The sequence below is a fragment of the Anomaloglossus baeobatrachus genome, chromosome 2 (genome assembly GCF_048569485.1).
Source record: "Anomaloglossus baeobatrachus isolate aAnoBae1 chromosome 2, aAnoBae1.hap1, whole genome shotgun sequence".
Taxonomy (NCBI): Eukaryota; Metazoa; Chordata; class Amphibia; order Anura; family Aromobatidae; genus Anomaloglossus; species Anomaloglossus baeobatrachus.
Window position 1 is genome coordinate 788,132,826 of NC_134354.1, and position 17,401 is coordinate 788,150,226.

The following is a 17,401-nucleotide window of genomic DNA, read 5'->3' on the forward strand; positions in this document are numbered from 1 at the left end:
CCAAGGTCTCCCTCATCCGCTGAGTCTTCCATGTCCATGGACAGTTCGTCCTCCATTTCTTCATGTTCTCCTGCACCTTCCTCAACATTTCGCCTGCTACTATGCGCCCTTGTCGATCCCTGTCCCCCATGGTCCCATGCCTGCTGCGTTGGTGATGATGAACGTCTGGACCTTGGTGATGTTGTTGTCCCTTGCGCATATGAATCCTCCTGTAGTTCCTCCCCTTCATGTTGTCCCACCCCCTGACTCCGAATAGTGTTTAGCGTGTGCTCCAGCATGTAAATGACTGGAATCGTCATGCTGATAATGGCATTGTCAGCGCTAAACATATTCGTCGCCATGTCGAAACTGTGCAGAAGGGTGCATAGGTCCTTGATCTGAGACCACTCCATCAGGGTGATCTGCCCCACCTCTGCATCTCGTTGGCCCAGGCTATACGTCATGACGTATTGCACCAGGGCTCTGCGGTGCTGCCACAGTCGCTGTAACATGTGGAGAGTTGAATTCCAGCGTGTCGCCACATCGCATTTCAGGCGATGAACCGGCAGGCCGAAAGACTTCTGGAGCGATGCAAGTCGCTCAGCTGCGGCGCTTGAACGGCGGAAGTGAGCAGACAGTTTTCGTGCCCTGTTCAGAAGGCCATCTAGGCCGGGATAGTGTGTTAAAAATTGCTGGACGACAAGGTTCAACATGTGAGCCATACAAGGTACGTGTGTCACCTTGCCCAGGCGAAGGGCCGCACCCAGGTTTGCAGCATTGTCGCACACGGCCTTACCAGGCTGCAGGTTGAGTGGAGACAACCATTTATTAAACTCGGACCGCAGAGCTGACCACAACTCCTCAGCTGTGTGACTCTTATTCTCAAGACATGTCAAGCTAAAGACCGCCTGATGCCGTTGCGCTCTGCTGCCAGCATAGTAATGAGGGGTGCGTGATTCCTTCTGCGCAGTGAGAACGCTGGTGGCCTGACCAGGCAGGCTTGGGGCGGAGGTGGAGGACCCAGATGAGGTGGAGGATGCAGAAGCAGTGGCGGAACTTGGACAGACAGAGGATTGACACACAAGTCGTGGGGACGGCAAGACTTGTGCAGCAGACCCTTCACCATCTATCAGCATAGTTACCCAGTGCCCAGTCAGCGACATGTAACGTCCCTGTCCATGCTTACTGGTCCAAGTATCGGTGGTGAAATGCACCCGTTCACACACAGAGTTTCTCAAGGAAGCGGTGATGTTGTGTGCGACATGCTGGTGTAGCGCGGGCACACCTTTCTTAGAGAAGTAGTGGCGACTAGGCATCTGGTACTGGGGCACAGCGACAGACATAAGGTCTCTAAAATCCTGTGTGTCCACTAGGCGGAAAGGCAGCATTTCGGTAGCCAACAGCTTACAGAGGGATAGAGTCAACCTCTTAGCTTTGTCATGGGTCACAGGAAGTGGCCTTTTATTTGACCACATCTGAGGGACAGAGATCTGGCTGCTGTGTGTAGACGGTGTTGAGTAGGGTGTCCCTCGAAAAATGCAGGTTTGTGAGGAAAGTGCAGGCGGAGACATGATGTTGCCTTCATCCAACGTTGGTGCTATCGATGTCTGAGAGAGCTGTACACACTCACTTGTTTCCCCTTCCAAACCAACTGACGACCTACCAAGCAAACTGCCTGTTGCGGTTACAGTGGTGGAAGTTGTGCGTGGAAAAACAGGTGTGACAGCTGTCCCCACAGTCCTAGAAGATGAAGAGCGCGTGGATGCACTGGAAGGGGCAGGCAGTGGATGGTTCGCTCCGCTAGGCCGCATTGAAGCACAGTGAGCTTCCCACCGGGACCTATGATATTTATTCATGTGACGATTCATGGAAGAAGTTGTCAAACTGCTGAGGTTTTGACCTCTACTAAGAGAATCATGACAAAGTTTACAGATCACATAATTTGGGCGATCTTTTTCTATGTCAAAAAAGGACCAGGCTAGGCAAGGCTTAGAGGCCATGCGACCTGTTGATCCACCCCGAATAATGCTCATAGGCAGAGTGGTGGCTGAGGATGCAGTTGTAGACGTGCTACCAGTGCTCCGACTCTGTCCAGGAAGGCGCAAGGTAACTTCGTCGTCGGTTGCATCCTCCTCCATCGCCTCTGTTGACCTCCTCGAGTGTCTGACTGTGGGTTGACAGTAGGTGGGATCTAGAACTTCATCATCAATTGTTGTGTTTGCACTCCCCTCCCCCTCAGACCGAGCCTCTTCTTGCCCTGACCGAATATTTAAGTTGTCATCCCAATCGGGTATCTGCGTCTCATCTTCTTCATCAGTATGTTCCTCATTGTCTATAACCACAGGTGTTACAGTTTGTGACAAAGGGTCAACATTATGCTCAGAAACTTGGTCCTCACGGCCTGAATCAGAGTCACAAAGGTTCTGGGCATCACTGCAGACCATTTCCTGTTCTGTACTCACTGTAGCTTGGGAGCAGACCTCTGATTCCCAGGCTATAGTGTGACTGAACAGCTCTGCAGACTCAGCCATCTCAGTTCCACCATACTGTGCAGGGCTGATGGAGACTTCAGAGCTGGGAGAAAGCAAGTTTGATTGGGATGACAACTTAGAGGACTGGTGTTTGTTGGATGCGGAACTTGAAGTGGCTGAGAGGGCACTTGTTGGACCACTTGAGATCCATTCAAGCATTTTCCTTTTTTGGCCATCATCTACCTTTGTTCCTGTTGTTTGTGTCCGTAAAAAAGGGAGCACATCGGATTGTCCACGGTAAGTAGTAGACATCTTACTTTTGCTGGTAGATGGTCTATCTTCAGCAGATGATAATGGAGCTTTGCCACCTTCCCCACGGACAAAACCTTTTTTTCCTTTTCCACCACGCCTCTTCCCCTTTCCACCAGCATCTGTCATTTTGCCACTCATGTTGATTGCGACAAGATTGCGCACTTAAAATGTGGTATTAAAAATTGAGAGGTGGTGTAGATTGCAGCGGTGGTCTAGCTTTATTAACAGCTGAATAATAAAGAATAATTATCCCTAACAATGCAACTACGGCCCTTAAAGTGTCAGCAGTGTTTGCTAGTATAATGGCTTAGTTATAATGAGTTGGAGTGTGCAATGCAGGTAGAGGTGCTGCAAATGTCTTTGCACTAGTGTGACTATAGCAAAGTCCAATAGCCACGTATAGGATGCCACTAGGTACACTGAGTGTTTGCTAGTATAATGGCTTAGTTATCATGAGTTGGAGTGTGCAATGCAGGCAGACGCGCTCTGCAAATGTCTTTGCACTAGTGTGACTATAGCAAAGTCCAATAGCCCCGTATAGGATGCCACTAGGTACACTGAGTGTTTGCTAGTATAATGGCTTAGTTATCATGAGTTGGAGTGTGCAATGCAGGCAGACGCGCTCTGCAAATGTCTTTGCACTAGTGTGACTATAGCAAAGTCCAATAGCCACGTATAGGATGCCACTAGGTACACTGAGTGTTTGCTAGTATAATGGCTTAGTTATCATGAGTTGGAGTGTGCAGAGGACAGGAGGGTACAGTGCCAGGATTTTGGGGCTCTGGGTAGAGGAATGGAAGCCTGCCTTTCTATCCCTCCTAATAGGGAAATGCAGGGAGGAAATCCCTGACCTTGGCTACACAGACGCTGGCGCTGTTTTCAGGACCTGTCACCTTAACTCTGACCCTGCCGGTACGAGCCCTTAAAAGGACTGCTAGAAAGTGCTATCCCTATGCTGTCCAGCGCTGTGTATGGAGCGCATACAGCTGTATCAGCGATAGGACTCAAGACGGAGCTGCGACAGTGATGTCTGACACCAAAGACGCAGAAGAGATAATGGCGTCCTGGAGAAAAATGTCCGTTTTTATAATGCAGGGACATGTGACATGGACATCCTATCACACATGCCGTTGCTTCTCTGGCTAAAAGTCCCCTTAGCTGTGTGTGTGTCTGGGATTGGCTGACATGCTGGCCCGCCCCACAAAACGCGCGCGCTTAGGGAAGGAAGACAAGAAAAAAAAAAAAAAAAATGGCGATCGCCATTATAGAAACAGCAGTGATCTGAAGGCGCTGTTCACGCACACTATACACTGAAATGTCATAATAGTGTGATTCACAGAGTGACTTACACTATTACAGCGGAAACCAAGCTAGGATTTAGCTGGTTTTTTGGCTGCTAGAACCGTTCTCGAACGTTTCTAGAACTATCGAGCTTTTGCAAAAAGCTCGAGTTCTAGTTCGATCTAGAACAGGCCCCAAAATCACTCGAGCCTAGAACTGGAGAACCACGAACCACGAACCGCGCTTAACTCTACTGCCCAGCTCAGGGCAGAAAAAAGTGCGCCTGCGCAAGACCTCAATGCCGGCCTGTGTGCATGACGTAGGACGCGTTATACACCCAGCCTTCAGAAGAAGTTAACAAAGATTGCCAAAAGAGGAGGCGCTGGTACCGGAGAACTTAGACACCCATCCGACCTGTCTGCACCGCACCGACCGTTTAGGTGAGTATTATAAAATAATTTTTACGTTCTACACATCAGCCTGGGCTCTTATATACAACATGTTAGAATGCTGTATATTAAAGCCCACTGGTGGTGGCTGCAGCTTATAGGCCGAAAAACCAGTGACAGGTTCCCTTTAAATACCTAACGAAGTCTCAATAACTTGAGGTTTCACACTCTAAATATTTTCATTATTCTGCAATATTGTCTCAAACAAATGATTGTAATAGAACAACTAATGATTTTCAAGGTAGTGGTAATGTCCTTATGTTGGGCACATGAGCTGCTGGTGTCGAGGAGCTACATGTCATTGGTGGTATCATAAATTCACAGATGTACTGCTCTATAGTGACAGAGACGCCGAGCTATTGGTAGAAGAGCACATTTCTTACATGACAAAGACCAAAACACACATCTAAGGCCACTGCTAAATTTGTGAAGAAGAACAGGGTAAAAGTGATTCAGGGGCCGAGCATCACCTGATCTGACAAACAAGCCCCTTTGGGAAGTTCTGAGGAGACACGTTGTCATGACTCTCTATCCAGAATCCAGGCTCTAGAAGAGATCGCTCTGATGAATGGAAAAAGATCAATATTGCAATATGTCACCAACTTACCCATTCCAGGCCTAGAAGACATTACCACCACCTTGAAAAGAGATGTACTCATTGATTTTAAGAACTATATATTATATAGTGTATAGGCCAAAAGCGTTATATATACTGTATACAGTGGCATATAACGTTTTGGGCATCCCTGGTCAAAATTACTGTTATTGCGACCAGTTAAGCAAAATGAAGATGACATTTTCTCTAAAAGGCATAAAGTTTAAGATGACACACTTTGTATTTCAGGCAATATATCTGTATATATATATATATATATATATATATATATATATACAGTGCCTTGCGAAAGTATTCGCCCCCCCCTTGAATTTTTCATCCTTTTCCCACATTTCAGGCTTCAAACTTAAAGATAAAAAAAAGAAAATTTATGGTGAAGAATCAACAACAAGTGGACACAATTGTGAAGTTGAACAAAATGTATTGCTTATTTTAAATTTTATAAAAAATATTAAACTGAAAAGTGGGGCGTGCAATATTATTCATCCCCTTTACTTTCAGTGCAGCAAACTCACTCCAGAAGTTGATTGAGGGTCTCTGAATGAGCCAATGTTGTCCTAAATGACTGATGATGATACATATAAGCCCCTGTGTGTAATCAAGTCTCCGTATAATGCCCCTGCTCTGTGATAGTCTCAGGTTCTGTATAAATCACAGAGAGCATCATGAAGACCAAGGAACACAACAGGCAGGTCCGTGATACTGTTGTGGAGACGTTTAACCCTTTCACGACCGGCCGATTTTTCGCTTTCCGTTTTTTTTTTTCGCCATTCTTTTTCTGAGAGACGTAACTTTTTTATTTTTCAGTCAATATGGTCATGTGAGGGCTCATTTTTTGCGGAACGAGCTGTACTTTTAAATGAAACCATCAGTTTTACCATATTGTGTACTAGAAAATGGCAAAAAAATTCCAAATGCTGAAAAATTGCAAAAAAAGTGCGATAGCACTATGGTTTTTGAGATATTTTATTCACTGTGTTCACTATATGGTAAAACTGATGTGTGGGTGTGATGCCTCAGGTCAGTGCGAGTTCGTAGACACCAAACATGTATAGGTTTACTTTTATATAAGGGGTTAAAAAAAAATCGGAAGTTTGTCCGAAAAAAGTGGCGCACGTTTTACGCCATATTCCGTGACCCGTAGCGTTCTCATTTTTCGGGATCTTAGGCTCAATGACGGCTTATTTTTTGCGTCTCGAGCTGACGTTTTTAACGGTACCATTTTTGCGCAGATGCTACGTTTTGATCGCCTCTTATTGCATTTTGCGCAAAAGTTGTGGCGACAAAAAAACGTCGTTTTGGCGTTTGGAATTTTTTTGCCGCTACGCCGTTTACTGATCAGATTAATTGATTTTATATTTTGATAGATCGGGCGTTTCTGAACGCCGCGATACCAAATGTGTGTATATTTTTTATTTTTTTAACCCTTTAATTTTCAATGGGGCGAATGGGGGGTGATTTGAACTTTTAGGTTTTTTTGTTTTTTTTTAATTTTTTAAAACTTATTTTTTTACTTTTTTTTTTTATTTTACTAGTCCCCCTAGGGGGCTATTGCGATCAGCATTCCGATCGCTCTGCAGTATCTGCTGATCACAGCTGGAAGGCTGTAAACAGCAGATACGCTGTCTTTCTCTTTTGCTGTGCCCCGGGCACAGCGAAAGTGAAACCAATTCATGTGTAGTACAGGAGTCATCACATGACCCTGTACTACCATGACAACTATCGGGAGTCACGTGATCGCGTCACGTGACTTCCGGTTTCGGCGGTAAGTAAAAACTTTACCGCGATTGCGCTTATAATGGCGCTGTCATGTATTGACAGCGCCATATAAGGGGTTAATCGGCACGAGCAGATAACGATTCTGCTCGTGCCTAGCAGGCACACATCTCAGCTGTGAAAATCAGCTGAGATGTGTGCCGATCGCGGCATGCTGCCGCCGGAGGACCGCGGGCGGTAAGATTATGTCATTTAGGACGTAATTTTACGGCCCGCGGTCGTTAAGGGGTTAAAGCCGGATTTGGTTACAAAAAGATTTCCACAACTTTAAACATCCCAAGGTTTATTACACGAGACGTCACGGAAGCCTTTCAGGATTATATGATGTCTGGTGTAATAAACCATAAGCTTATGGATATTTGTGCTCACATGCAATTAGAGGGTCCATTCATCCATACATACTGAAAGATAAAATTAATGAATTAAAAAAAAGAAATAAAGCAACATATATATTTAAAACATAGAAAGAGTAAAATGTGTGCAATATATATCAAGGATTATTAAATTTAGTTCTACATCTAAGGAAACCCTCATACTTATGATAGGTGTTTCTGGTAAATCTTGATGGACCTACAAGAGGGAGTTTCCAAGAAGTTTTCAATAAATATATTACTAAACCTTAATTGAAATGTAAATGAGGCCAAAGAGCTATTTGTAGATCTGAATCCTTTGTCACTCCAGCTCTATTTCTGACCCAGCTCTTTATCCTACTGCGTGAATGACAGCCTTTAAGGCCGCTTTATATGCAGCGACATCGCTAACGTGATATCGCTGGGGTCACGAAATTCATGACGCATATCTGGCCTCGTTAGTGACGTTGTTGCGTGTGACACTACCCAGCGACCGCTAACGATCCGAAAAGTGCCCAAAATCTTTGGTTGTTGACACGTCATTCGTTTCCCAAAAATTGTTGATCGTTTGGTATGCACACACATCGCTACGTGTGACACCCCGGGAACGACGAACAACACCGTACATGCGTCCTCCGGCAACGAAGTGGGACTGACGTTCATGCGGCTGCTCTCCGCCCCTCCGCTTCTATTGGTGGCCCGCTGTGGGACATCGCTGTGACGCTGAACGAACCGCCCCCTTAAAAAAGAGTTTGTTCAGCGGCCACAGCGATGTCGTTGGGAAGGTAAGTTGGTGTGACACGTACCGGCGATATTGTTCGCCACGGACAGCGATTTGCCTGTGACTCATGAACCGCGGGGATGGGTGCTAACATTAGCGACATTGCTAGCGATGTCACTGCTTGTAAAGCGGCCTTTATGCTCTATGCAAAGGAGTCCTCTGCCAAGGTTGGGCTGGGAATAGAGCTGGATTGACGTAGGCCTCAGAGCTACAAATAGCTCTTCAGCCTCATTTGCATATCAATTCAAACTCTGATTTGAAGTGGTTAGCAGCAATTCATATTGATTTGTCCAAGTGCATTCAGTGAGGCAGAATATTCCTCAGATGACCATTGACAGCAGGCAAGGCTGTAAGTGCGAGAATTTCTGCACATGGCGTTCATATTCCAGACTGAAGGAATCAAGATGTTTTGAAACTGTTGTTTAAATGTTTTCGTAATTTCCAGTTGAGTAACGTTTCTATCCATCTTTTGATTTCCTTTAATTTTCATCATTCCACAATTTTTTCATCTAGTAATTTTAATGTTTACATATGTAAATAATGCCAATAAAAGCATAATTAATTAACAGTCGATATATAAAAAAATATTATTAAAAAAAAAAATGTAAATGCTTAGATGAATTAAAACATAAAAAGTGTGACAAAAGAATGTTAACATGTTCTGTATGGTGGCCGATTTAAAAAAAATGAAATTTAAAACAATGACAGATTTGCTGTTTCTTTATACAATAAAGAGCGATCAAGAAGATGAACCCGTCAAACATGTTTCAATCAAAATATAGCACGCAAAGAACAAGCGTAACTGCAACTTTGTCAACTAAAAAGTAAAAAAAAATAAACTTTCTTTCAGTACTTAATGGCTTAACCTGGTTACCCTCCAGTCTGATTTTCAAAGGGCCTAATTTCACAACTATGCACATCATCACTCTATAAGATAATAACTCTGGAACGCTTCAATATTTCTCAGTGATTCTAAGAATCATATTTTGTTACACATTGTACTTCAGGTTAGTGACATATTTTGGTTAACATGATTTGCGTATATTTAAGAAAATAACATTAATTTGATAAAAAAATTGGAAAATTTTGCAATTTTTGAACTTTAAATTATTATGCCCTTAAACCAGAGAATTATATCACACAAAATCATTAATAAATACAATTTCGAAATTGTCTACTTTACATCAACTCAATTTTTGAAATATATTTTTGTTAAAAACTTAGAAAGGTTAAAAGTTTATCAGCAATTTCTCATTTTTCCAACAAAATTTCCAAAACCAATTTTTTTAAGGGACCACATCACATTTAAAATGACTTTGAGGGGTCAAAAATACTTAAAAGTGACACCATTTTAAAAACGGCACCACTCAATGTGCTTAAAACCACATCCAAGAATTTTATTAAGGTGCTTCACAGGAACAAAAGAAATGTGGAAGGAAAAAAGCAAAATTTTACTTTTTCCCACTAAAATTTTGCTTTAGACCCAAATGCTTCATTTTTACAAGGGTAACAGGAGAAAATGCACCATAAAACGTCTCCTCAGTATGCAAATACCCCATATTTGGTGGAAAACTACTGTTTGAGTGCACGGCAGGGCTTGGAAGCAGGGCCAGTTTGCAACAAATTGGGGCCCCCATTGCTGGAATATAGCAGGATTAACACTGTTAGTGCTCAGAGAGACGGCAGTATATCCTAGCAGAGGATCGCATCACAATGTTTGGACAGGCTGTCAGTCTTCATTTTTTACAACAGCAGCTGACATTACACAGCTGACATCAACCAATTACCCTGATTGCCAATGCACAAGGGCAATCAGGAAGAGCCAAGGTGAAGTGCCAGAATTGGCGCATCTAATGTGAAGTGACAATTTTTGGAAGGCAGTGGGCTGCTATTTTTTGTCTGGGAAGGACCCAATAACCATGGGCCTTCTCAGCCTGGTAATACCAGCTCACAGCTGTATGCTTTATTTTGGCTGATTATCAAAAATGGGGGTACCACATGCCATTTTTAAATTTAGTTATTGATAAATAAATAATAAAGAAACTAGCCTGAGATCCCCCCTATTTTTTGATAGCAACCCAACATAAAGATGACAGGTCTGCTTTACCTTGGCTGGTTATAACAAATGAGCTGGACCACATGCTCTGTTTTTTTAATTATTAATTATTAACTTCACAGCAGCAACCTGGGAGTCAGAACAAAATAATGATATAACAATAGCAATAATGATAATCGCCATAGTCAATTTTATTTCATTTGCTTCCTTTTTAGAGATGCACAAAAAATATCCATGAACATGGAAAGTAATGTCAATAAGAAATTATAGTAAATTAATAAATAACATAATTTTGAATATTAGTAATAAAATCTAATTTGCCAGGTTAAAAGTATATGCAACAACAGCATTCGGTGAATAAATAAATAAATGTTCTAATTCATAGTAAAAATACAATGAATAATTACTGTACTTGTGTTTTTGTCACCTTTTTATTTATGCATTTGCCCCGGTTCTGTGTATGGATAATGATGAGTGTAGAGCGATCACCATCATCTGGGGGTGAAGATGTTCATTGTAGACTGCGGTCCGTACGTCTTCTCGTTACAGGAGCGGATTTTATACAATCTCGAATTATCCAGAGACAAACTAATAATGCAATTCTTCAAAAGTTAATTGGTGCTCAAGTTAAATGAAATGTTGTGTCTATTTTCTGCATATTCTCCGTGGAGTTTCCACAGGTACAACGTGATACTTTCAGTTGCAGCATCATCAGAAAAATGACAATTTGGATGTGTGTTTATGCTGGTGGTTCTACTCTGAATAGTGTCACCTTCAGGCCGGTCCCATTCCACTTCTTATCAGGTCTATGAGACTTTCAGTCAAGGATGACAGACACATTCATAAAAATGAGGCATTCTTTACCTGGCATAACACTTAAGTGTCATGATTCCTCTGTGCAGAGCATCTTGCTCTAGGAGATGCTCTGCTGTGTTTTATGGACTACTGAGCTGGCAGGTTGATTTAGTGTGCAGTAGTGATGAGCGAGTACTAAAAAGCTCGGGTGCTCGAAGCTCGGGCCGAGCCTCCCAAGATACTCGTGTACTCGGCCCGAGCAACGAGCCCAATGTTATCCTATGGGAGACCCGAGTATTTTTGTGAAATGACCACCGGCAGCATGTAGAAACCCTAAAAATGGCACAAAAGTCTTAGAAGAGTGCTCAAATGACATGGCAACAGCATGGGGAAGACCCCTTGAAGCATTTATCACTCAAAAGTCACAGCTGTGAACAATTTTGTCCGCGTTTTACGCCATTTTTACGGACTCACCAGAAAACCTTCCAAAATGACACCAAAATGATTTTTCATGGCGGAAATGTTAAGGGCACATACCCAATAGTGAGATAGAGCTAATGTATGTTACTTTTTGAGATCAATACATGAAAGATTTTACGTAAAACATTGTGTGGCACTCCGATGTCCCTGAGAAGAGACGTACATAAAGGCCTCTGAGTCTAATGTGCCCATTTTGAGGAACTGAGTCTTTGTAGTATTTTCCTTTGCCAGGGCAGTCCAAAATTGTGAGGTTCACCAATGTCCCTGCATACAGACGTGCATGATGGCCTGTAAACCTGAAGTGCCCATTGTAAGGAAGTGAGTCTATTGTAGTATAGCCCTTAGGCAGGGCAGCCAAAAATTGGGAGGCTCCACGTTGTCCCTGGATAGAGACGTGCATGAGGGCCTGTAAACCTGAAGTGCCCATTGTAAGGAAGTGGGTCTATTGTAGTATAGCCCTTTGGCAGGGCAGCCAAAAATTGGGAGGCTCCACGTTGTCCCTGGATAGAGACGTGCATGAGGGCCTCAAAACATTAAGTGTCCATTGTCAGGAAGTGGGTGTATTATAGTATAGCCCTTTGGCAGGGCAGCCAAAAATTGGGAGGCTCCACGTTGTCCCTGGATAGAGACGTGCATGAGGGCCTCAAAACATTAAGTGTCCATTTTCAGGAAGTGGGTGTATTATAGTATAGCCCTTTGGCAGGGCAGCCAAAAATTGGGAGGCTCCACGTTGTCCCTGGATAGAGACGTGCATGAGGGCCTCAAAACATTAAGTGTCCATTGTCAGGAAGTGGGTGTATTATAGTATAGCCCTTTGGCAGGGCAGCCAAAAATTGGGAGGCTCCACGTTATCCCTGGATAGAGACGTGCATGAGGGCCTCAAAACATTAAGTGTCCATTTTCAGGAAGTGGGTGTATTATAGTATAGCCCTTTGGCAGGGCAGCCAAAAATTGGGAGGCTCCACGTTGTCCCTGGATAGAGACGTGCATGAGGGCCTCAAAACATTAAGTGTCCATTGTCAGGAAGTGGGTGTATTATAGTATAGCCCTTTGGCAGGGCAGCCAAAAATTGGGAGGCTCCACGTTGTCCCTGGATAGAGACGTGCATGAGGGCCTGTAAACCTGAAGTGCCCATTGGAAGGAAGTGGGTCTATTGTAGTATAGCCCTTAGGCAGGGCAGCCAAAAATTGGGAGGCTCCACGTTGTCCCTGGATAGAGACCTGTTAGGTTCTTAGTGCGTCCGTGCTTGCATTTAAAAACCGCACGTGTGTGCCTGTTGGTGGCAGCTTTCCGCTGCACTTGTGTGCGTTTTGCAAAAACTTGGATATAACGCACAAGTCTAGTGAATACACATCAGCACAGCATTGCAAAATGCGCAAGGGCGTTGTCAACGAACAAGGAAGTGGACGTGATGGTGGTGCAGGCAGAGACCGAGGTCGTGTGCAAGCTCTAATTTCGCCACAACAAAGGGCCACATCTACTCGCTCGCACGTCCTGTCCCAAATTCTTGGGGACCGCAGCAGTACACCGCTCTTGAACCAAGACCAGTGTCAACAGGTTGTTAGTTGGATAGCGGATAATGCTTCCAGTCAGATTGGCACCACCACAAACACTCTGTCTTCCACATGGTCAAGTGTCAGTAGCCGTGATACTGCACCGCACATTTCAGAACCTGATCCTCCTTCCTACCACCAGGCCGAGTACACGTCCACGGACATTACTGATCCCACACTTGGACACTCGGAAGAGCTGTTCGTTCACGTTTCCATTCACACATTCTGGCCTCTCGCCAGCTCCTGTTGAAGTGGGCCATGACGAGATTGTATGTACAGATGCCCAAATATTTGAGCAGCCACGTTCTCATGAAGTTGGCAACGTGTCTCAACAAGGGGTGGACGATGATGAGACACAATTGTCAGGAAGTCAGGAGGAGGAGCAGGGTGCGGAAGAGGAAGACGACGTGGTGGATGATCCAGTAACTGACCCAACCTGGCAGGAGGATATGCAGAGCGAGGACAGCAGTGCACAGGGGGAGGGAGGCGTAGCATCCCAACAGGCAGTAAGAAGCAGAGTGGTGGCCCCAGGCAGACGTCAGGCAACTGTTCCCCGGAACAACACGACACAAGGTGCCTGTACAAATGTTAGGTCTTCCCGAGTCTGGCAGTTTTTTAAGTTGGCTCCAGATGATTCTAAAAAGGCCATTTGCAACACCTGCCATGCCAGCATCTGCAGTGGTACCAAAACTAGCAGCCTGACCACCACCAGCATGATCAGGCACATGTCAGCCAAGCACCCGACTTTGTGGGAAGTACAACAGAGTCGAGGAGCAGTGCTTGCTGATGTCACTGCTACGTCTTCGCTGGTTGTGCATGCGAGCCAATCCCCTGTCCATGCTGCCTGCGAACAAGCCTCCTATGGCCCTGCACCTGCAGTTACCCACGCAGAAATAACACCATCATCAAGCACGTCCTTGTCCCAGCGCAGCGTTCAGTTATCCATTCAGCAAACCTTTGAACGCAGGTGCAAATACACTGCCAACGCCCCACATGCCACACTTCTAAATGCTAACTTTTCGCGACTGCTTGCGCTGGAAATGTTGCCTTTTAGGCTGGTTGAGACCGAAGCATTCCGCGACCTAATGGTGGCAGCTGTCCCACGTTACTCGGTCCCCAGCCGCCACTATTTCTCCCGGTGTGCCGTCCCCGCATTGCATAACCACGTGTCACAAAACATCACACGTGCCCTGAACAACGCTGTTTCAGCCAAAGTCCACCTAACCACAGACACGTGGACAAGTGCATGTGGGCAAGGCCGCTACATCTCGTTGACGTCACACTGGGTTAATATTGTGGAAGCTGGGACCCAGTCTGAGCGAGGGACGGAACACGTCCTTCACACACCAAGTTTTGCAGGCCCTACCTCAGTCAGGGTTTCACCCACACTCTACAGCTCCGGAATGTCATGCTCCTCAGCCTCCTCCTCCTCCTGCGCATCCTCATCCACTTTACCCTCCACACCAGTCCCAAGCTGGAAGTGTCGCGGGTGGAGGAGGGGACGCTGCGCTCTCCCACTGCTCGGGTCCGGCTGCCGCTGCTCTACGGCTGCTGCTGCTCGTTGGCTCGAGCGATGGCCGGATCCCGGGGACTCGAGCGGCGCTACTCGCCCGTGAGTGAAAAGGGGTGGTTTGGGTTTTGGGGATATTGTCCGTGACGCCACCCACGGTTGTGGTGATTGTGTGGACACCACCGCTGCTCTGGACGGGGATCCCGGGAGCCTGTGACAGGGAGCAGCTTTGTTGTTATTTCTCCCCTCCGTGGGTAGGGGGGTTGGTTGTCCCGGGGCCCGGTGATGGGGTAGAGATGGATGACAGGCGGGTTGCGGGGCCTGATGAGGTGCAGGGTCGCAGGGGCAGCGCTGTGCCGCACGGCACGGAGGTACTCACTCAGCCCAATGATGATGACACAGTTCACGGTAAAACAAGTGGCTGGATGGACGGGTCCCTCGGACGGCTGCGGTTGTTCCTCCCTGCAGGTTAGTGATGACTGTCTCTCCCTGCACCTAAGTTAAGTGTTGGTAGTGATGGTTTCCCACCGGTAACCCGCTCCCCGACCTGGATATGGGCCGGAGTAGCCCCTTTTGCCCACAGGCGCTGGCCCTGGGAGACGGTTGCCCTTGGCGGTGGCGGTGTCTCCCCTTCACGGTTGGATGGTTGCCTTCTATCGGGACTTGGCTGTTTGGAAACCCTGAGGTCCCCTTCACTAACGGATTTGGCAAATTCACGGCGACACCAAGCCTTGCCGGGATCCGAAAGTCCTCTGCCAATGGTGCTGGCTTCTCTTTGTATACCGGTCCGGTACGGCCGGGTCACCACCCGTCCACGGTCCTTACGGCAGACTCCAATCGGCCTCCACTGCAGACGGTCACCACATCCTGCCAACCTTGCTGTCCTGTCCGGGCCACACACCCGGACCAACTTCAGGCTCTTTGCTGTCACTTTTCTCCTCTCTACTACTTTCCTCCTTCCACTTCCTTAGCTTAACTCTCACTGCCTGTGTTTTCCCTCCTCCTTGGTGGGTGGAGACCAACCGCCTGGCTCCACACCCTGGTGTGGACAACAGCCCCTGGGGAAGGCAACAAGGATTTTGTGTTTTGACTATGATATGCCTGCAGGGAGTGTGGGGTGTTTAAGTGTTGTGCTCTGTGGCCCCTGGCTTGTCCAGGGCGACACAGAAGCACTGCAGCACTGCCTCGGCGAAGCGGCAACAGGCAGTGCTGAAGCTAATCTGCATAGGTGACAAACCCCACAATGCAGAAGAGGTGTGGACAGCTCTGAAACAGCAGGCAGATCACTGGCTCACAACTCTGAACCTAAAGTCAGGAAAGGTCGTGTGTGACAATGGCCGTAACCTGGTGGCGGCTTTGAGGCGAGGCCAGCTGACACATGTTCCATGCGTGGCCCATGTGCTCAACCTCGTGGTTCAGCGGTTTCTAAAGTCATACCCAGAGCTGTCTGATCTGCTGGTAAAAGTTCGCCGCCTGTCTGCACATTTTCGAAAGTCACCTACTGCTTCAGCCGGCCTTGCCGGCTTTCAGCGCCGTTTGCATCTTCCGGCTCACAGACTGGTGTGTGATGTCCCCACGCGTTGGAATTCAACTCTGCACATGTTGGTCAGGATATGTGAGCAGAAGAGGGCAGTTGTTGAGTACCTGCATCACCTAAGCCGTCGGGAAATGGGTCAAACTCCACACATAACACCTGAGGAGTGGAGATGGATGTCTGACCTATGTACCATCTGCCAAAACTTTGAGGACTCCACCAAGATGGTGAGCGGCGATGACGACATTATTAGCATCACCATACCGCTTCTCTGCCTTCTAAAATGGTCTCTGCTCAAAAAACAACCATGATGCATTGCAGGTGGAGCGCGATGAGTTTGAGCAAGAAACAGTAGTGGGTGTGGGTGATAACACACAGCCCAGCCTCGTCTCATCACAACGTGCAGTGGAGGACTATGACGAGGAGGAGGATGAAGACATGGAGCAACTCTCTGGCCAAATTGAGGATATGACATGCAGTCATATCCTCGGTTCAGCGTGGCTGGCCAGAGGACAGGGTAGATGATGAGGAGGAGGAGGAGGAGGAGGACAGCATGTTCAGTCATCGTGTTGGTCAGGATACTGAAGTGATGGCTGTTAAGAGTCTGGCACACATGGCTGACTTTATGGTAAGCTGCCTGTCTCGTGACCCTCGCGTTAAGAACATCTTGGCCGACAATCATTACTGGTTGGTAACACTGTTAGACCCACGCTAAAAGGAGAACTTTATGTCTCTTATTCCCGAGGCGGAGAGGTCAGGCAAAATGCAGCAGTTCCAGAAGGCCATAGTCACGGAAGTAGGCAAAGCATTCCCCTCACAAAACGCTAGCGGCATAGCTCAGGAATCAGTGGTCAACCAAGGCGTACAGCCGAGAGGGGCACAAGTCCAATCCGCCAGAGGTAGGGGAACAGTCTTTAAGATGTGGGACAGTTTTCTCAGCCCCTCACATACCACAGCCCCTGAGGTGAGGGGTAGTGCCACAAGAAATCCTAAGTTTGCCCAGATGCTCAAGGAGTACCTTGCAGATCAAACAACTGTACTCCGACATTCCTCTGTGCCTTACAATTAATGGGTATCCAAGCTGGACAGACACGTGGCATGAATTGGCTCTCTACGCCTTGGAAGTCCTGGCCTGCCCTGCCGCTAGCGTTTTGTCAGAGCGTGTTTTTAGTACCGCAGGTGGAATCATTACAGATAAACGCACCCGCCTGTCAACTGTAAATGCTGACAGGCTGACTCTGATCAAGATGAACAAGGGTTGGATTGGGCCACACTTCACCACACCACCAGCAAATGACAGCGGAATTTAAAGTTTGTAACGGGAATTTGCCATGTACCTCCACTCAACCATGGTAACACACTTCTGGACTTTGGCTAATCGCTGGACTGCTCCTCCTTCTCCTCATGCGCCATCATGATGACCGTTACAATAGTTAGGCCGTTGTTTCAGGTATACCC